Source organism: Idiotropiscis lumnitzeri, chromosome 20, assembly GCF_059441095.1.
Source record: "Idiotropiscis lumnitzeri isolate Australia: NSW breed Sydney's pygmy pipehorse chromosome 20, RoL_Ilum_1.0, whole genome shotgun sequence".
NCBI classification, from domain to species: domain Eukaryota; kingdom Metazoa; phylum Chordata; class Actinopteri; order Syngnathiformes; family Syngnathidae; genus Idiotropiscis; species Idiotropiscis lumnitzeri.
In genome coordinates, this window is record NC_142410.1 from 549,510 (window position 1) to 571,601 (window position 22,092).

Below are 22,092 nucleotides of genomic sequence, written 5' to 3' on the forward strand. Positions count from 1 at the left end.
GCTCTCATTGGTCTTTCTCTGTCAGGTTTAAAACGGCCCTGACGCCTTTTTTACACCGGGAATTATTTAAATAATGATGGCTGAATGTCCAAAGTCAATCAAGCAAAGTTTTATTTTCCAATTTGCGAGTTGGTGAGAGAGAGAGAGCCGGAGGGCCGAACAGGCCTGTTCGGCCTCCCACACCCCCTTCATCTGACCCCCTCCTCTGACTCTCCTCCGGACATAAAGAGACAAAGGGGGGGGGGGCTGTCTTCTGGAATTCTAGCAGGCAGGCAGGAAACAACCAATCACAACAGTCAGTTTAAAACTTCAGCTCGAAGATTCAGAAACTTGAAACCGAATGTGTGTGTGTGTGTGTGTGTTCAAGCTGTGCTCATGTGTGCTAAATGAGTGTCTGTGTGTATACAGTTATTAGTGATACAAATAGTGTATGAAACATGATTATGAATACGCAGCCCTGTTTCAACATATATCCATAATCACAGATACATAGACACCCAAACACACGAGACTCATCCAACCACTCGATGTTTCACCTATTGGCCGCCACGGCAGGAAACCAAACCAAAGGGACAAATTGTACTGGACTTTAATAGACACTGTTGTAAATTTGGATTTTAATTGCCAAACTGTTGGATAAATTGCTTAAAACATCCACCTGCCTCCTCCTTATTCCGCCATCCTGCACAACTTGCCCTTCCAAACATCCTGGCCACGAAGTGGCGCCCCCAGCTTCGGTAAGATAAAAATCTGAACCACCCGATTTACAGTCAAGATTGACACACACTGCTATCGCCATAGCCTCCACAACACTGGACATTTAGGAATTGAAAAATCTAAGCAGCGAGCGAGAGATGTACTGTTCTGGCCTGGGATGGGTAAAGAGATAGTGGCGCTAGTAGAATCTTGGAGTATCGCTAGGAAGGACGTAACTCCATCCAAAAGGAACCAATGATGCACAGCCGATTCCAGAGCACCCTTGGCAGATGATCGCCACAGATGTTTGCTTGGAATAATACTGACTAAATTTTTGTTGTCGATTAGTTTAGTAGATTCTTTGAAGTGGAGAAGATCACCAGCCTCACATCCAACACAGTCATAAAGAAACTCTAGGCTATGTTTGCGAGATTTGGTATACAGTAATACCCCGGTTATCGCGGTTAATGGGGACCGAGACAACCCGCGAAAACTGAAAATCCGCGAAGTAGCGGCGCACCTTCAAAAAAAAATAAAATAAAATACTTATATATACTTCGCACCTATATATATATATACATATATATATATATATATATATACACATTATATATATATATATATATATATATATATATATATATATATATATACACATATATATATATATATATATATATATATATATAGGTGTGAAGTAGTGGCGCACCTTCAAAAATGCTTAAAAAAAAAATAAAAAATATATATATATATATATACGGGTAGAGAGAGAGAGAGTGAAATTCATGTTATAACAAAAAAATATATATATTATTAAAACTTATTTTTTTATTCCCCAGCCATTATTTTTGTATTTATTCAATTACCTCTTTTTGTACTTATTTATTTACTTCGACTTTTACCTGCTGGTGCGCCGTCCGGTGTGCCCTGTGAAATGAAAGGTGGCATTTTTTATTTATTTATTTATTCATTTATTCATTCATACCTGACAGCCTCGCGCTCCCCTTATGCCCGGGCGGAAGGTGTTCCTCTTCGGCTTAACTACCACGCATGCCGGCCGGTCTCCTCCGGAGCTCTCGCACGGAGCGAAATGTCGCCCCGCTAGTGCCCGGGCGGAAGTTGTTCCTCTTCGGCTTAACTGCCACGCACGCCGGCCGGTCTCCTCCGGAGCTCTCGCACGGAGCGAAATGTCGCCCCGCTAGTGCCCGGGCGGAAGTTGTTCCTCTTCGGCTTAACTACCACGCACGCCGGCCGGCCCGTCTCCTCCGGAGCTCTCGCACAGTCTCGAACGAAACGAAATGTCGCCCCGCTAGTGCCCGGGCGGAAGTTGTTCCTCTTCGGCTTAACTGCCACGCACGCCGGCCTCCTCCGGAGCTCTGGTACAGTCCGAACCGCGCGAAAAGTCGCCCCAAATCGTGTCCGGGGGAACGTGCTCTTCTTCGTCCACTCTCTTCTTCGTCCACTCTCCTCTTCGGCGCACGCCAGCCGTCTAACCGCTCCAGCGCCCCCTCGTGCCGCTCGGCGAAACTACAATGCCCCCGAATATTTTTTAGACCCGCGAAGCTCTGAAGCCGACGAAAGGTGAACCGCGAAGTAGCGGGGTATTACTGTACCAAAAACGCTAATAGGCGACAATGGACCTTGTTATATTCACGAGAGTTCAGAGACTTTGCTCACTCATGGGACTTCACACACATTACAAGCAGCCCACTGTATCCACAGAGCAATGGGTTGGCTGAAAAGACTATCCGGACAGCCAAGGCCCTCATGGACAAAGGTCATGCACAGAATGCAGACCCCTACTCGAGCCTATTGGAGTATCGAAACACCCCGGTCGATGGACTAAAATCGCCAGCACAGCTGCTGATGAGCAGGTGTTTGCGCTCAATCCTTCCCATCAAGAAGCAACTTCAACCTGAGCTTGTATGTCGCAACACTGTCAACAACCAGAGAGAAGCGTGTCAGACAGGGCAAAAGCTCTATTATGACAAAACTGCAAAGGCACAACCTGACCTGCCTGAAGGAGCCACAATTTGTTTCCAACTACTAAATGGGAAATGGGAACCCGCAACAGTCGTTGATTCAGTAGGCACCCCAAGATAAGAATAACATCATCACGGAAGAAGGGCAAGTACTGAGACGCAACGTCACCTCCTAAAGATGGAAAACAACACCGACAAGGAAACACCAACTCGTGACGGTGATGATGAGAACACTGACTCAGTGACTGTAGAAGAAGACACTGTGTGTCTATGTTAGATGTATCAATGTAAATGTTTGTTAGATGTTGATGTGTTTAATTTAGATGTCTACGTAAATGTTTGTAAGATGTCCATGTGTCTGTTATATGTCTATGTAAGTAGCTATGCTACATGTCTATGTGTCTATGACATCGACACTTACATAGACATATAACAGAGTCTGTTATATGTCCATGTAAGTGTCTGTTTCTTTCTATGTGAGTGTCTATGTTAGATGTCTATGTAAATGTTAGACGTAAATGTGTTTGTTAGATGTCATTGTAATTGTCCATGTTAGATGTCGATCAAAGTGTCATATGGATATGCCGTTTGACAACATTGTTGTGCTTTGCTTACCTTCTACGGATAACTCCCAGGATAGATGTACCACTGCAGGTTTACTAACGCACTAATTTAACTGCCAAAATATTATTTGTCATTAAATTTATTATAATTTAATTATTTAATCATTTTAATCATTTATTTAACAACTTATTAATAGTTTTTATGCATGTTTTATTTTCCTATTTGTGAATCGATGGTACTTGCGACAATTGTAAATGTATCCAGAATTGTGCATAGGTTTAATTTATTTGTTTCATTGTTAGTCATTTATAATCGATTATATGTATAGTTAATTCATGCAGTTAAGTAACTTAATTATTCGTATTTTCATTTAATTATGTACATAGTCTCGCATTGTTTGGAGGACACGCACTTGCCTTCCGATTCCGGATAAATACGTCAAGGTTTTTGGCCCCAGACAAGCGGGACAAACGATCACCTCGCAAATTACGACCCTGAAATTCCCTCTGTTGCAGCAGCAGCCAACGAGGTGTTTTTTCATTATGGATATTGATTCCACTATTGTGATAATGATAGCTACTTGTTTCGCCATGAATTTATATTCTTATTAATGTAACTAGTGTAAATTGCATTATTATTTGTGTACAGTTTTCACGGTGTGATGCAGATTCGACGTCTTCATTAAACCCGTGTTGGAATTTAGTTTTAAATCAATGTTGGAATTTAATTTTAAATCAATGTAAATTCAAATTAGCAATCTGACTCCAATTTGTGACCTTACCCAACTCTCACTCATCCAACAATATGCGCGCTCGTTCTGCAATAGAAAGGTATCAGGAAGCCGGCATTTTCACACACACGAGTGGATTTATTCCTAACACACAAGTCTACACTTTGGGCTTGGGTCCCTCTCAATACAGCTCTGCTCGCCTCTGTTGCTCAGCAATAATTCATACTACACAATATGCAAATGTCACGGAGACAAAGGCATCCTGGCATGATTCTATTGGCTATGTGTATCCTGAAGTTAACTTTAGCTTGCTCTCATTGGTCTTTCTCCCCCGCCAAATCCCGTGGCTCCTCCTGCGTGTGATCTTTTGATGGCTGCTCCTTCATCCACTGCCCCCCGAGTCATCTCGTCTCGCTCAGCACCGTCTGCTTCCAAAACCTTCCATTCTTGCACATTCCTGCACCCCACACACCGTTCCGCTCCACCAGTCACACACACAGGATGCAGCAACATCTAATGATCTACACCAAGTTCAAATTCCTATATTCCTTTAATAGTCAAATGTATGAAATCCATTAAGTGTAACCGAAGTTTGGACCATGCTAATGACAAGACCCTCAGGAGATGACTGCAGGAAGATTGGATCAAGGCTGCAACAAAGGAGGTGTGAACGAGACACCTCTGAAACAATGGACTTTCATGCCGGGACAACAAAAGTCATGCTGGTGGCTCCTATCAATCTACCCTTTGCTCTGTGTTTAGATCATGACTGCCATGATTACATTATCCTTTACCCGTTTCAAGAAAACTACTTGTGTTTGTCGTGCCTACAACAATATTAAAGTAATTATATTGTTTGTTGTACCGGGGACGTGTTTTGAAGTTGCTTGTGCGCTTTTTATGTGACGAAGCAGGCGTTAGTGCCAAAGTGCCGATGGACATTGTTAGCGACGCCGAACCTTGTTTATTGGCCGGATAAGGCAAAGTTTCCCCTGTAATATTACAAGTTAATGGCTTGCTAATTTTTGTGTCTATAGTTGTAGCAATAGTTAATATTTTCCGTTTGTAATTGTCAGTTTCTTTCCTGCCAACATTTGGAGCTCATTCCCCTCAGGATTATTGTACAGCCAGGTTTGTTTTTGCTAACAAATATGTATACACTCTCTCATTTGATAGTGTTGGTGTACTTTTCTTTTCATTATCTTTGTAAATATCCTTTTATGCAGTTGTGTATTTTCTATTTGTATCGTATAGGTGTTATTAATTTGACGGTGACAAATTAATAAATGTCATCTGTGTAAGAAGATTCGAGGCGTGTGATTATCAGGAGGGAGTGACAGTCAAACCCGACTCCTTGGATGAAGAAATGATCGTCTAAGCCAGGGATGCTCATTACGTCACTCGCGATCGACCAGTCGATAGTATGGGTAGATCGCATCACATTAAAAAATAGACGTCAGCCTATCATTATCCGTCATGTGATTGATACAGGGTACCCAGTCAGATGACACCAGATTTTTTTTTGTGACACATAGGTCACCACGCATGCGCAAACATTGGTGCTAAGTGCAGCACAACTAACAAGCTGGCGAGTTGGTTACCTCCAATTTTAAGCCCTCGTTTTATTCTTTTGAACTCAAGGGGGGTATAAACATGAGTGGGGGTGCCGGACCAAGTAAGAAGACAAAAACACATCACTTTAATATGGAATGGGAGGAGTTGTTCTTCACGATGACATTTTCAAAGTGCGTTTGCCTCATCTGCCAGGCTACCATCGCAATACCAAAGAAGGGAAATGTCGAGCGGGATTTTCGGACTGTTCATGGAAAATATGATACCGACTTTCCGCCGAAAAGCGAGCTGAGGAAGAGAAAGGTGAAGGAATTAAAAAGCCAGTTGTCAGGACAGCAGTCATTTTTCAGAGAACTTACTTGAAAAGCGAAAGCCGCCACTGAGTTTGGCTACATCTACATACATTGTACAAAAAATTCTCTCTCTCTCTCTCATTATATATATATATAATATATATATATATATATATATAATATATATATATATATATATAATATATATATATATATATAATATATATATATATATAATAAATATATTATATATAATATATATACATATAATATATATATATAATATTTTATTTATCTAATTTATATATTTGTCTGTATTATTGTTGTATTGCACTGGAGAGGGGAGCCCTCTAATCTCGTTGCACACTTGAGTACAATGACAATAAAGGGATTTCTATTCTATTCTATTAAAAAGTGTGAGCACCTGTGGTCTAAACATTCTGATCACCCGTGCTCAACAGAGGACAGATCAAAGCTTGGAACTCAGATAAGCCTGGACACATCAGTTCACCTGTTTCTTGCACTCTTGCAGAGAAGGGTAAAGAACATCACCGTGTAAAAACAAGAGCTACAATGTCGCTTTGACAGAAGTTATGAGTACTGGAAGGCCTTAATTAAGGTGGCAAAAAAATGAAGTGATTCATCAGGATTCTAGTGATACGCTTCAGAAACATATCAGCAATATTCAAAGAGAACTCTCTAAATTGAAATAAGTGCACGATGAATACCGAAAGCTTGACAACCCTCACATGAAGTACGCCGCAGGATGGACAACTGTGTGTCCATCTCCTAGCAATCAGAAATCAGAAATCCCTTTATTGTCATTGTACTCAAGTGTGCAACGAGATTAGAGAGCTCCCCTCTCCAGTGCAACACAACAATAATTCAGATAAATATATAAATTAGATAAATAAGAGAATAGTTAGTGCAATGGAAAATAATACTGAATAGGATATATAAAAACACATCACGTTGCTGTTCTGCAAGGTGCGGGTGGTCGTGTGTGTGTGTGTGAGTTTAGATTGGAGATGGCTCTTGGGAAAAAACTGTTTCTCAGTCTATTGGTCCTTGATTTGATGCACCTGTAGCGCCTGCCAGAGGGCATCAGGTCGAACAGGTGTGAGTTTGGGTGGGTATTGTCTTTGACGATGTTGAGAGCCCTTCTGAGGCACCGGGCGGTGTAGATGTCCGACAGTGAGGGGAGAGGGCAGCCAATAATCCTTTGCGCTGTTTTGACCGTCCTCTGGAGCCTCACTCTGTCCGCCACAGTGCAGCCGCTGTACCAGGTGGAGACACAGTACGTCAGCAGGCTCTCGATGGACGAGTGGTAGAAGGCCAGCAGCAGCTTCCTGTCCAGGTTGAATTTCCTGAGGACTCTCAGGAAGTGCAGACGCTGGTGGGCCTTCTTTAACACTGCTGTGGTGTTGTGTGTCCAAGAAAGGTCATCGGAGATCTGTACTCCCAGGAACTTGAACACGTGGACCCTCTCCATTAAATGTATTTTTCTTCTCCGATGTGGTGAGGTTACGAAAACACTCCATCCATCTGCTCCTGGTCCGGCCCCGCTGTCAAATTTTAGAACCAATTGTGGCCCACCAATCAAAAGTTTGCCCACCCCTGTTTTAGTGTATAACACACGGCCAAAAAATTGTATAATTTGGATGCCGGGGGTGGGTTTGGGGTCAGGCGCCGTAGTGTACAAATGCACGCAAGTCACTCAGGCACTTCTGTATATAGTTAATTTCACTAGTTATATATATATATATATATTTGTGTTATTTTATCAGAAGCACTTTTGTCATGCATTATTTAGAGGTCTGAGTTGTCACAAAAGAAAAAATAGAAGTGTTATGCTTGAAATGCTTGAAAAGCTCTTTTTCTCCGTTTTTATTAAGGGATGGGAATTTAGCTGTGTTCTAACGCTGACAGCTAAAAAAACAATCCGAAGTATATGGTTTTTGTGATGAAAGAGGAGAGTAAACTTTCTTTTGGCAGGCTCCTTATTTTTATAGCAATGTGGCACAATATTCTGTGGGCGTTGGAATTGGGGGGTTTGCTCGAGTGAAAATGGGTGGGATCAAATGAGTTGAAGTGTCTCTCCTGAGTGCTTCTTAAATATTCGCCTGTGTTGGTATATTTTATTTTGGTAGTGTCATGTTTGTTCTTACGCTGAAAGAGACGACAGGTGGTGTTAAAAAAAAAAAAAGATTTTTTTTCTTCCCGTTCAAATGAGTTATCACTTCGACGCGCACAATGTCACATGTGGCTGGAGGACTGGAAACTTGCACTGACGTTTACATTGAAATGCAACAATGACACATACATCAAAATGTAAAAGATAAAGATAAAGATGTCCTTTATTAGTCCCACAATGGGGAAATTTGAAGTGTTACAGCAGCAAACACATCGACATCTAACATAGACACATAACATAGACCAGGCATCACCAAATGGCGGACCGCGGTCCGGATCCGGACCGACAGATGGTTCGAAACGGACCTATGACCAATCTATGATGAATTTTTTTCAAGGCTCATTCGCAAACGTTGACGTTGCAATTCTAGTTAATGCGGAAAAGGCGTCACTGATTTGAGCCAATCAAATCGTTTGTTTACGATCCACTGCCAATTGCGCAGCATACCGGAAGAGAGTGCATCTGACAGTATGCCTTGCTAAAAAGTTAGCAAGGTCGATGCGTGTTGTTTTAAATGAATGGACGGAGAAATTTAGTTGCGATCTGGCTGCAGCAGATTCAAAACCAGTGTGCATCATATGCTCCGAAACCGTCGCAACATTGCGAAGCTCCACTACGAAACAAAGCACCGCCCTTTTGTGCAAAGTTATCCGCTGAAGTTTGAGGTGAGCGCACGCAAAAACATCGAACTTCGAGTGCAGTATAACAGATTTTTACAGTTTCGTTTACAGCCCAGCGGCATGCAAACGAATGTTCACTAAAAGTATCATGGATTTTGGGGAAACATAAAAAAACATTCAGCGAGGGGGAAGTGTAGGAGTGCTTAAATGCGGTTGCACAAACATTATTTAAAGGAAAACACCAAGCCCAGATGTGGAAAATAATCTACCAAATCCCAATGGCCCTGACTCCGTTACAACCCAGATTTAAGTCACAAACTAATTTTTCTCATTAAGAGAAGTTAAAAAAATATTCAAAAGAAAAGGTGGTGTCAAAGCTCATTTTGAATTAGTTTTTCATGAGGACAGCCATTTTTATTGATTGTGTACTGAACATGTTGACGTGTTTTCCTTGGCTAATTAGGCTTTGCGTTTTTTTTTTTAGGCTGATAACTCTTTGATTTAAGAAAAAAAAGGTAAAAGGTGTTAACGCAATGCTTAGCACTTGATATATTTCTGCAGGAGATTTTTTACTGTTTTTTTCTGGAAGTGGCACCCTTAAGTTCCTGGAGCCACATTTTCTTGAATGTGAAATAAACTCTGAGTCCACAGGCTCTGTTTCCTCAATGGAAGGCATGTTGGTGGAATTGAGGAAGCCTTCCAAGTATTCTCCCCACAGACTCACAACGTCTCGAGTCGAGGTTAGCAGCACCCCATCTCCACTATAAACAGTGTTAATGGTGCACTGCTTCCCTCTCCTGAGACGCCGGATGGTGGACCAGAATTTCCTCAAAGCCATCTGGAAGTCGATTTCCATGGCCTCACCGAACTCCTCCCATGCCAGAGTTTTTGCTTCAGCAACCACCAAAGCCGTATTCCACTTGGCCAGTCGGTACCTGTCAGTTGCCTCCGGAGTTCCACAGGCCAGAAAGGCCCGATAGGACTCCTTCTTCAGCCTGACAGCATCCCTTACCACCGGTGTCCACCAGCGGGTTCAGGGGTTGCCGTGACGACAGGCACCGACCACCTTACGTCCACAGCTTCGATCAGCTGCCTCAACAATGGAGGCACGAAACATGGTCCACTCAGACTCAATGTCCCCCGCCTTTGCCGGAGGTGGGAGTTGAAACTCTTTCTGACGGGGATTCTGCCAAGCATTCCCAGCAGACCCTCACAATACGTTTGGGTCTGCCGGGTCGGACCGGCATCTTCCCCCACCATCGGCGCCAACTCACCACCAGGTGGTGATCAGTTGACAGCTTCGCCCCTCTCTTCACCAGGACGAGGGAGTCTCCAGGGGGAGCGATCTCCAGCACACCCTCTAAAGACTTAGAACTGCTGTTTGGTGCAGAAGCACAAGCAACAGTCAGTGCCCGTCTCCCAACCTTTAGGCGGCGGGAGGCTACCCTCTGGTTCACTGGGATAAACCCCAATGTACAGATGCCAAGCCGGGGGACAATAAGTATGCCCACACCTAGTCGCCGCCTCTCACCTTGGGCAACTCCAGTGTGGAAGAGTATCCAACCCCTCTCGAGAGGACTGGTACCAGAGCTCAAGCTGTGTGTGGAGGTGAGTCCGACTATGACAAGTCGGAACTTCTCTGCCTCACACACCAGCTTAGGCTCCTTCCCTGCCAGAGAGGTGACATTCCATGTCCCAAGAGCAAGTTTCTGTAGCCGGGGATCGGAGCGCCAAGGTCTTTGCCGCTGCCCGGCTCACAATGCACCAAACCCCTTTGGCCCCTACCACAGGTGGTGAGCCTATGGGAAGGGGGACCCACGTTGCCTCTTCAGGCTGAGCCCCATGCAAACGGCAAACAGGGTTTTTATTTTGACACATAATGTTGTATACAAAACAAAATACTGTGTTTACAATGTGAAAAATGGACTCCCTCTGAAGCTAATGAACAGGGATCCAGCACACCACCACCAAACAAAAGATTTATCTTGTACTGACGTAATCAATTTGATATAAACATCATTTACAAGAGGTTTACAGTGCTAGGTAACAGCTCATAGTTTGTTAGAAACAAAAAGACATACAAATCAAAATTTTCAGGGTGGTGCTAAAACAGATATGATGGTTTCAACTTAAATACTAACCAATGATAACTCAGTAATCCAGGCAAAAGAGAAATTTTAACCTCTAAGTCATTTGGCTGCAAAATCTTCAGATACATAATTCTCTTGTAGCTTGCGCTTCAGATTTCTTTTAAATATAGAAAGTGTAGCAGATTGTTTTATCTCATTATCCAATTGATTCCATATTTGAAAAAAAAAAGAAAATTAACCCATTCAGGTCATTCATTTCACATTCCTGGAACTCCTTTCACATAATTCATGTCTATTCATGCATTCCCATTTCACATGTTTCACCCCAAAAATCCCCATTCATGTCCCATTAGACATTTAACATTTACAAGCTTCCAGTTTGAAATTCAAGACATTCAGGTCATTCATTTCGCATTCCTGTAACTCCTTTCACATATTCATGTGATTCACTCTATTCATGCCCATTTTTACATGTTTCACCCCCAAATTCCCCATTCATTTCCAATGGTGCATTAAACATTTCACATTTACATGTTTCCAGTTTGAAATTCAAGACATTCAGTTAATTCATTTCACATTCCTGTAACTCCTTTCACATAATTAATGTCATTCACTCTATTCATGCATTCCCATTTCACATGTTTCACCCGAAAAATCCCCATTCATGTCCAATTAGACATTCAACATTTCACATTCACATGCTTTCAGTTTCCATTCACAATTACATCATTGGTGGTGTGCTGGATGCCTGTTTATAAGCTTTTAGCTTCAGAGGGAGTCCATTTTTCACATTGTAAACGCAGTATTTTGTTTGCATACAACATTATGTGTGTGTGAAAATAAACACTTCAAATCATTCAAATGTTTGAGCTCATTCAACTGCCCTTGGACTGGCAGCCACCTTGGACTTGGTCATTAGCTTAACCTCTGATTGACCTTGACCCCCCCCCAGTGAGGCAGCCATCTAGGACTGGGACATTAACCCCCCCCCCCCCCCAACCATGCAGGAGAAGGATGCCAATCAACAGTAAGTGAACCTGAAGTGACATCATCATATCTGAAGTGAACCAGGAGTGACGTCACAAACCGGAAGTAGGCGCAAAACCGGAAGTGAACTCACAAAACCTGCTGTGAACCGGAAGTGACGTAATTCAACCAGAAGTGACACCATGAAACCGGCAGTGAACCGGAAGTGACGTAATTCAACCGGAAGTCAACCAGAAGTGACGTAATTCGATCGGACGTGACTCCGGAAGTGACGTAAAACGACCGGAAGTGAACCGGAAGTGATGTAATTCGCCCGGAAATGAACAGGAAGTGATGTAATTCGACCAGAAATGAACTGGAAGTGACAGAATTCAACCAGAAGTGATGTAAATCGACCGGAAGTGATTGGATTTGACCGGAAGTGAACCGGAAGTGACGAAATTTGACCGGAGGTGAACCGGAAGTGATGTAAACCGACCGGAAGTGACGGAATCCGACCATAATTGTGTGCTTCAATTTTTCATGTCTTCACCTATTTCCCATAAGTCACCATTTCACTTTATTCAACCCCAAAAATTCCATTAATTTCCAATGGGAGATTCAACATTTCACTATTAAATGCTTCATATTTGATATTTAACGCATTCAAGTCATTCATTTCACATTGCCGTATCCCCTCACACTTTCACCTCATTCACCCTTCAAAAATTTATTCATTCATCCATTCCCAGTTGCCCTTCTTCGAAACGCTACTGCTTCCCCCTTTTTCAACCGATTTTCACCCTTCCGACTTCAATCAATTCGTAAAATTCACGCCATGCAGGCTTCAATTTAAATCCTATCCGCCCCCCCTATCATTTAACATCCTTTCACCTTCCATCATTCACTATCATTCCACATTGTCATTCAATTCTATTCTCTACGATTCTAACTCATACAATTTCATTCTCTATGATTCAAAATCATTCATTTCCATTCCACATCCTTCCACCCAGATGGCTTCAACTCCTCAGCCTTCACATGCGATTTCTCCAGAAATTGCATTCTCTATTTCCAAATAATATTACAATAGTTTAGATGAGGCTCAAACAGTGATCGATACAAAGTTAGTAATGCCTCTAATGGGAAGAATTGTTTTAGTTTTTAAAATAATCCTACTATTTTTGATAGTTTTTTAACCATCTCATCAATATGCTTTTTTTAAATTTAAAGACTGGTCAATATGGATTCCTAAGAATTTAGTGAACTCAACTTTATTCTACCATCAATAGTTATGTTCAATTCACCATCACTGTATTTATATTTATTCATGCTGAAGACAATATAATTAGTTTTGGTGATGTTCAAGGATAATTTGATGCATTTGAACCAAGTATTTACGATTGATAACTTCTCATTTGAGAGTATTACAAGCTGATCAATATCGTTATGTGAATAAGTTTGTGTCATCTGCAAAAATAATTTTATGAATATCGTGCGCACAGTAACCAAAATCATTAATATACACAATAAATAAAAGGGGGCCCAGAATGGAACCCTGGGGAACTCCAAATATAATGTTTTCCAGACCTGAGTTTTCCCCATTTACAATTATATATTGCAGTCTACCATGAAGATAATCTTTGAACCACTGTAGTGCTATACCCCTGACACCATAATGCTCCAACTTAAACAACAAGTTAAGTAGACTGATCAATTGTATCAAATCTCAAGTGGACCGCTCTTTCTAGTACTTTGGAAAGGGTTGGTAATATTGATATGGGCCTATAATTTTGCATTAAATTTATGTTCCCAGACTTATATACTGGTATTATATTTGACACCTTCATTTGCTTTGGAACAACGCCGAGCAGGAAAGATATATATATGAGCAAGTGGCTCAGCTATCACATTCACAATGGTTTTAGGAATCTTACTGCTAATACCATCAGCGACAATTGTTTATAATATTGGTTATTTCTGTTTTACAAGTAGGAGTAAAATAGCATGAATTGGGGTAATTCTTTTTTTAGATAATATTTGAAATTTGAGCCCACTAGATTTTTTCCAACAGAGGCAAAAAAAATTTAAAATTGTCTGGTAAATTATCTTCCTTAGTTGTTTTATTTGATTGGGTGTGCATAACAGCGACAGGAAAGATTTTTGCATTTTGGCCAATTACCTCATTCAGCACCTTCCAAAATTTCTTCTGATCGCCAGAAGCATTTTTAAATCGGTCAGAAAAATAGTTGGGACTTTTTTATACTGATTGTAAAGTCTTCTTTTGAATAGACTTCATAATTCCTTTTATAATCCAAGGCTTGTTTTTATTTCTTTTTGTTGTATTTTCCTTTCTGGAAAAGTTTCATGAATAGAAGCTCTAATTTTATGAATTAGGTAGTCAAATGCCTTGTTTGGATCATTAGAACAATAAATAGCATCCCAGTTTTTTGTTTGGAGATGCTGAGTTAGGCTTTTAAGGGTTTTGTCAGTTAGAATCTGGACTTTTCTCTTGGTAGATGGAACAACTGGCCTTTTGGTCCAGACCATCCAGACGATGACTAACCTGGAGAGTACCTTCCCTTGGACGTGGACAGTGCCATGGGAGGGAGCGAGGACGACCGATTCAACCTACATTCCCCTTGACATAAAAAAACTGCAATAAAATCTGAAGCTGGGCTGAAAATGTGTGCCATTTTTTGATTGTGCTCGTCCGAGTACGGTTTCTCGTGAGATTAAGAAAAAGCCGCCCAGATATTTGTCTTTGTACTATTTCCTGAACTCCAGAAATATCGGAACTCTAATCAGTTGTTGAGTGAATTGACGCTTTTCTTCTTGCGTACAAAAAAAACGAACATACATTGGAGTAAGTTTGGCTTTTAAGATTCATTTACTAAATACGTCTCATTTCCTCGGTGACTCAACTCCAACAATTTATCTGTGTTTTTTTTGTGGAAATCCTGATGCAGCCCGGCCTCACCCAGACTGCCTCCAGCGGCCCCCAGCTAAATTTCGTTTGAGACCCCAAAGTGAAATTTGGGTGAAATAAGTGAGAATCAGAATGGGTTCATAGCTGTTTTTTCCAGAATTTCAGGAAAATATCAGGATTCTTAAAACGCAGACACAGAAAATCAATTTAACAAAAAATACTTATTTTACAAAAATTAATCAGGCGCGAGGCCGACTAAGTACAACAAATGACGCTGGTGGAAAACACACCAGGAAAATAACCATTCGAACAAAAAACACTTGCAAAAGGCAAGGAGCAAAAATGGAACAAAAATCGATTGGCTCGGAAGTACAAGGAATACCAATTCACAAGATTAGCACGAGTGAGATAAACAACTACAAACAATTAAAGTACTTACGGCAAGAACAAATATGAATCACGGGAGGAAAAACGAGACGTCTAACAATGCGAAACTTGGCAACATGACCGTGAGCAAGTGGAATTATCTGATTCCGAGTAGTCAGCATGGTGCCCTTAAATAGTCTATGGATAATGAGAGTGATGAGTAACAGGTGCATGGCTGGAGGGTGCGTCTCCCAGCCAGTGATGACACACCCAGAGCGAAGCGCTGGAGGGAAACGCCCCTACTCCAGCTAGACAAAACAAAACAGAAACATGTATGGAGCCATTATTGTAGCAAAACTATTTACAAATGTGTATCTCAATCCACAAATGTGTAAAACTAATCCTTACCTGTAACCAGAATCACAAATGTGTAAATAAAATCCGTACCTGTAACCAGAGTTGCAAATGTGTACAGAGAACCTACAAATGCGTAATTGAAGTAAAAAATGTGTAACGAGAATCTACAAATGCGTAATTGAAGTCACGAATGTGAACCGAAAATCTACAGATGGCCTCTTGATTGGCTGCATTCTTACGTGTGAATTTTGCGACAGTCCTGCGGTGCGCGAGTCACAAATGTGTGTAGTGATTTGCAAATGCGTATCTGGAGACCTGTGTGGCTCCATAGATGCACCTTCAGAACACAAGAGGGCGCTAGTACTCTACCAGCCCAGTACCACCAATATATGCAAGAATAACATGGATGGTATCGACCCACAGTCAAGTACCATTTATTTAACATTCTTTAAATTGGAATAAATGCAAGAGTAGAGTGGAACTAACTGCAATATTTTGTACATTACACATCGAACCCCTCATTAAAGGGACCGATTACAAACTCCATTGGAAATCATCGTACTTAATTGCTGATAACGTCCAAAAACGGTGATCAATTGGCACCAAAATTCATGTGGACATCCCTATGACCACTTCAACACATCAAAAGGATCAACTTCTCGATGGATGACCCGTGAAACTGAGCAGAGGAACATAGACGTAGGTTGGGACGACATGCACGCTCGCAGACTGCTTCTTTGCTGATCACGATGGGGACGCACGGCATATAACACCAGTCGAGAAATTTACACAAACTGAAGTGGGAATGAATAGATGTACACATTTATTTGGATGAGGATTGGCTCCAGTTAACTCCAACTTTCCGTTTTATTCTTTGGAACGCGACAGCTCCGGTCAACGCGTACACCACTCAATGTAGAAACCTTGTGTGGCCATTCGCCAAAACCTTTTTTTTTGCTGAACATTGACACTCCCGAAGCACTCCCAAGAAAACCACCTCCAGGGTTCATCGATGATGAGTTTATCCAAAATTGACGCCGACTCATGCCGTGACGCTGACAGCTTCATGAATTGGCTGCAAGCGGTGGTGGATGTGAATGTGCATGAGTGGCAACAGACAGGTTCCCCAGCACCAAGTCGCCAACGTCTGTTTAGTGACCAAAAGCTAAATACTGCCCTGAGCAGTGCTGTTAATTGTAATACCATCGAAGAATGTACTGTTGTTACCCGTGAGGGGTGGGAGGAGTAAACAATGATGCCTTGGCTGCCTCCTCACACGTAACAAACGATTAGTATAGCTAAATGTCCGAAATATAACCGGTCAGGGTTTGTGTGCATATTGTGTTGCTCTTTTCCACTTCAGCCTGAGTAAGTGGAGAAGTGATCGCCACAGTATTTTCTATTTTGTGGAGGTGATCGCATGAGCTCATGTTTGATGTCAATAAATCCAAACTACCGTATTTTCACAGCCAAAAGGCGCACTTTAAAGTCCCAAATCCCGTCCAAAAAAGCCGGGGCGCCTTTTGATGCGGAGCGCCCATTATGTGGACCGAGTGCACCGTTGGGCTGACTGCGAACGTTACCTGCCTGCACACTGCTTATATAGAGAGAACGACAACACAAAAGCATGCCCCCAGTCCAAAGCAAGCCCCAGTGCCCTGATATGGGCAAAGTGTCTGCTAGCTCTGTATGGAGAAAACCGGCATCATATCCAAGGAGCTGCAGCAGCAGCGTCACAGAATCTGACAATCACGAGAGGGAACCTGGCGTGCTTGTGGGAGAACTTGCCCAGCTGTTTATTTCTGATAGAGAAGACGATTTTGATGGATTTGTGGATGATGACTGATCAATAATAATGTGAGTACATTGTTAAATAGTTCAATAAAATACAACCAAACTCAGTTTTGCTCCTGTTGGCTTTTTAAAAACAGCTAGCCACGCTAGCCATGCTATCTTATGTTTTAGTGTGCATGCATGTTAACAAAGGTATTGTATGGTAGGCTGGGAGGCGGAATTTTAGTGGGCCTACACTATTATGCTATTCAGTTGATTTGGGGTGATAGTTTTAGTTTTGATGTAACACCGTGACCGCATATCGTTTGTTTATTCGTGACTTGCTCACACCGGCATTGTGTCGGCATCCCATCTGAGGGGCTGCGCGACAGCGAGACGGCGAGACAGACTGATAATGACTCTCGTGTTTGGTGGAGAACGTGTCCAGCTGTTTATCTTGGATACAGAAGACAAGGACTTGGTGCATTTTTGGATGAGGACAACTTGAGCACGTTGTTAAAAGCTAAAATAAAGTACCACCGAACTCCCGCTGCCATTTTAAAAACACGCTAGCACGACTGAGCAGCCAGCGCGACTGCTCGGTTCTGTTTGCGCCCAATGATACAGTGCGTTCTCTCTATGTATTAAATACAGAAATAGAAACCCTCAACTGGTACTGCGCCCTTTGATACGGCGCGTCTTTTGGTCGTAAAATACAGTATTGTGCAGAACATATATATTTCTTATATGACTATTTTTGACTTTCTGTGACAGTCTGGGTCTGATATCTACCTTTTTGACTGAAGCAGTGCACCTCATCCTAGGCCACATGATGCGTCATCTGCAGGATTGAGGCATGAGCTAATGTGTCGCCATTGCCATTGCACCTTGGACATGCCTCGAATAATGGAAACTCGGTTGGGCACGAATGTCTGAAATCTTGTGGTGGTGTTTGTGATGTATTTCAAGTCAGCTGTACTGTCTGACCAGAACAGTGAATTATCCAATTTTAACTGGAACTCTGTCCACAGCATCCTATCCATTTTAACAGTCAAGACTGCAGCAACAAGCTCCAGTCTTGGGATGATTGTCTGCTTTAAAGGAGCGACTCTAGCCTTTCCCATTACAAAAGCAGAGTGGATTCTGTTGTCGTAGTTGGTCAGAAATGGTGGAGTTGCGCTGCCTTTATTTATTTATTTTATTTATTTTTTTTTTTTTTAGAAATAGAAATCCCTTTATTGTCATTGTACTCAAGTGTGCAACGAGATTAGAGAGATTATCTCACCAAAATGACTTGGTGTAAGACATCGATTAATATGTGTTATGGCTTTTGGCTAGGGCCCACCTACATGGCCACACATGTTCTTTCTGTGTTGACTCTTGCACCTTTTGTAGAAAAGTAAGTGGACTAGTTTCCTTTTCGTTCCTCATTGGTCGACTGGTTTCCTGCTCATTCCTCGCTGATGGACTGGTCTCCCGCTCGTTCCTCATTGGTGGACTGGTTTCCCGCTCGTTCCTCGTTGGGGCACTGATTTCCCGCTTGTTCCCAATGGACAGCCCTATCAACGAGCGCCACCTGTTGCAGCTGGGACCAATAAAAGGACCTCAATTCAGCTGCTCAGGGCGGCTGGGACTTAACAGTGCAGTTCGCCTCGCTCGCGCCATTTGTGTCTCTTGCGTTGCGTGGACTTTCATAAATTGTGAGACACTTGCTATTCTATAGATCTATCTACATTTGTGAACTTGGTTAATACCTTTTTGCTGAATGCTTTTTGTTTCAAACCGTCAACTCTACTTCCAAACCATTTTACATCATGGTCTGTGTTACTTCCCTCCTACCCTCGCAGAGCCAGTCGTAACAATATGAAAGCCATTCAGCTTCTGCAGTTCAGCCACCCACTGCTGCCACTGTTGCATGATTATCTCTGGCACTTCCTCATCCCATCTGAGCTTGATCTTGCACAGGTTTTGCAGGATCCTCTTGCCAGTGAGTATGACTGGTGCAGAGGAATATTACGACACTGAGTTGTCGGCATGGGGTCGTTAAATAGTCCAGTAATCATAAACATGATGAGTGACAGGTGCGTGGCTGGTGGGCGTGTCTCTGCTGTCATGACGACATGACCCGGAACGAAGCGCTTGGAAAGAAACACCCCCACTCCAGCTGGACAAAAAAACAAACATGATAGGACAAAACGGACCATGACACATTCTGATTGTCATCTGCTGTTCTAAGCGAGGCAAATGTGGCACAGCTTGGTGAAGACTCAGCTCCAAAAAGATGAACAGTCATGCGGTCCTCTGTGAGCTTCAGACTGAGGTCACCGTTAGGCCACCAGAGAAAACGCAAAAAGCCAACATCCTCTCTTGCTACTTTCAACCGTTAGGCCACCAGAGAAAACGCAAAAAGTCAACATCCTCTCTTGCTACTTTCACCTGGTGAAACACACCTTGAATATTGGCCATTAGTGCAATCGGCCCTTGGCGAAAGCGTAAAAGAACACCAATCAGTGTGTTGGTCAAGCTCAACCCTTGCAAAAGTTCTTAATTCAAAGATGCCGGTGCCTCAGAAGGGCTCTCAACATCGTCAAAGACAATACCCACCCAAACTCACACCTGTACGACCTGATGCCCTCTGGCAGGCGCTACAGGTGCATCAAATCAAGGACCAATAGACTGAGAAACAGTTTCTTCCCAAGAGCCATCTCCATTCTAAACTCACACACACACACACACACGACCACCCGTAACCTTGCAGAACAGCAACGTGATGTGTTTTTATATACCCTATTCAGTAGTATTTTCCATTGCACTAACTATTATTACTATTTATCTAATTTATATATTTATCTGAATTTGAATCTGAATTATTGTTGTATTGCACTGGAGAGGGGAGCTCTCTAATCTCGTTGCACACTTGAGTACAATGACAATAAAGGGATTTCTGATTTCTGATGTACCACCAAATGTTGCAGCACAGTCAAATACAACACGAATGGTTCGCGTTCTTGGGTGATAAACACGATGATGTGGTATGTACCAGACTTTTCCTTTGTCACACTCCAGCTGCTCATTCGGTACAACTTCAGCAAATCCTTTTTCAATTACTTCATTCATGAAGTCCTTGCACTCTTGATGGAATGTGTCATTCTTCATGAACTTTTTCAAGAGGTGAGCTCCTCGCTGCTCTGCCACCTGCCGATTGTTAGGCATGTTAATGTCTTCTTTGCGAAAAGGCATCTTAAGGAGATAATGTCCATCCTTATGCATTGCAGAGATAGATGCGATTTTCAAGAATTGTTTATCCTCCACTGACATCTCTTCTTTTTCATAAAAATGCTGCTCTGCAAAGTCCTGGTTGTAATGTTTGGTTAAACTCTCTTCGAAAGTTGCAATAGAGATTCGATTGGCAGTCACATACGGGTCGCCACGTCTGTCTGTGCTGGCGGTGCCATAGCTGAGTGGACCGTATATCACCCACCCAAGAAGAGTCTGCACAGCGTATGGTCAATTACCTTGGCTATTGATGATTCTCCATGGTTCAAGTGCTTTTGGTGTATTAACACCAATCAATAGTTCCACATCCGAATCAATTGTAGTCACTTCAACGTCCTTCAGAAATGACCACTTCCTGATTTCATGTACCTCAGGAATGTTGTCTTTGGTTACAGGGATACATTTTTGGGTGTAGGTAACTGGCAGGTCCCTAAACCTGTTGTCGTTAAGACCAGCCACTTCTAGTCCAGTAATGCTGTAGCTGATGACAGGCTTTTCCTGACCCAAAGTTTTGAGCAGTATTTCCATCTTCTTTCCCTTTGCATTCAACTTGACCTTAAAAGTTTCAGTACAGAATGTAGCAGAGCTGCCAGGATCTAAGAAAGCATATGTATGCACAATGCGACTTCCTCTAGAAAGCATCACCTGCACAGGAACAACAGCAAGCATGCAGTCTTTGCTAGGTTCTAGAGAAACCCAGGCGCTGCTCACAGATTACTCTGTCGATGGTCCATTTGGTGGATTTGGTGTTTTTCTCTTGTCTACTTCAATATGCAAAATACCTGGGTGTCTTTGATGACATATTGGGCATGTCATACGCTTGCAGCAGTCCTTGCTCATGTGTCCTTTTGACAGACATCCAAAGTACAAACGTTTGCTTTTGAGAAATTCAGCTTTCTCCTTGTTGAGCATCTGTTTCATCTTACTGCACAATTCCATCGTATGATCCCCATTGCAATACATGCAAGGCTTTTGGAAGGCAACGGATATACTGGTGTCTTTCTTTTGCTCTTAAACTGAATAGGGTTTAGATGCAGTAAAATCATTAGGCAATGAAGTCACTGACGTGGCAAAACTGCTCTCTCTGCTTGTCGGTTTAAATTTGTGTTTCAGGGCTGCAGGCGTTATCTTCACGCCTCTATTGACACTTGTGAGGTGACCAAATATGGGTTCCAGTGCAATTCTAGCCTGCTTCTCCACAAACTACCAAATTCTTAAACTTCACCCTTTGTTTCTGCTTGTCCTGAAAATCACAAACAGTTGATCTCCATTCATCACGAAGCCTAAATGGCAACTTGGACACAATGATTCTTAGATTTGAGGGATAATCCAATTCCTCTAAACTCTGGACCTCCTGCATTGTGTTAAATCAGAAATCAGATCAGAAATCCCTTTATTGTCGTTGTACTCAAGTATGCAATGAGATTAGAGCCCTAAAACAGCCTCTATGGAGAAGTGCACAGGCTTATGGCAACTCATGGCCATATGTTCGACTTCCTTGTTCAGCCCTGGTCACCAAAAGTAGGATCTGGCCATTTCTTTCATTATTACTATTCCACTGTGTCCCGCATGAAGCTGCTCCAACATTTTAGCACACAGTGACTGTGGAATGATGATCCTCCTTCCCCACAGCAGACACCCGGACTGGACAGTAAGTTCGTTTTTCAGTGTTTGCACGAACCTA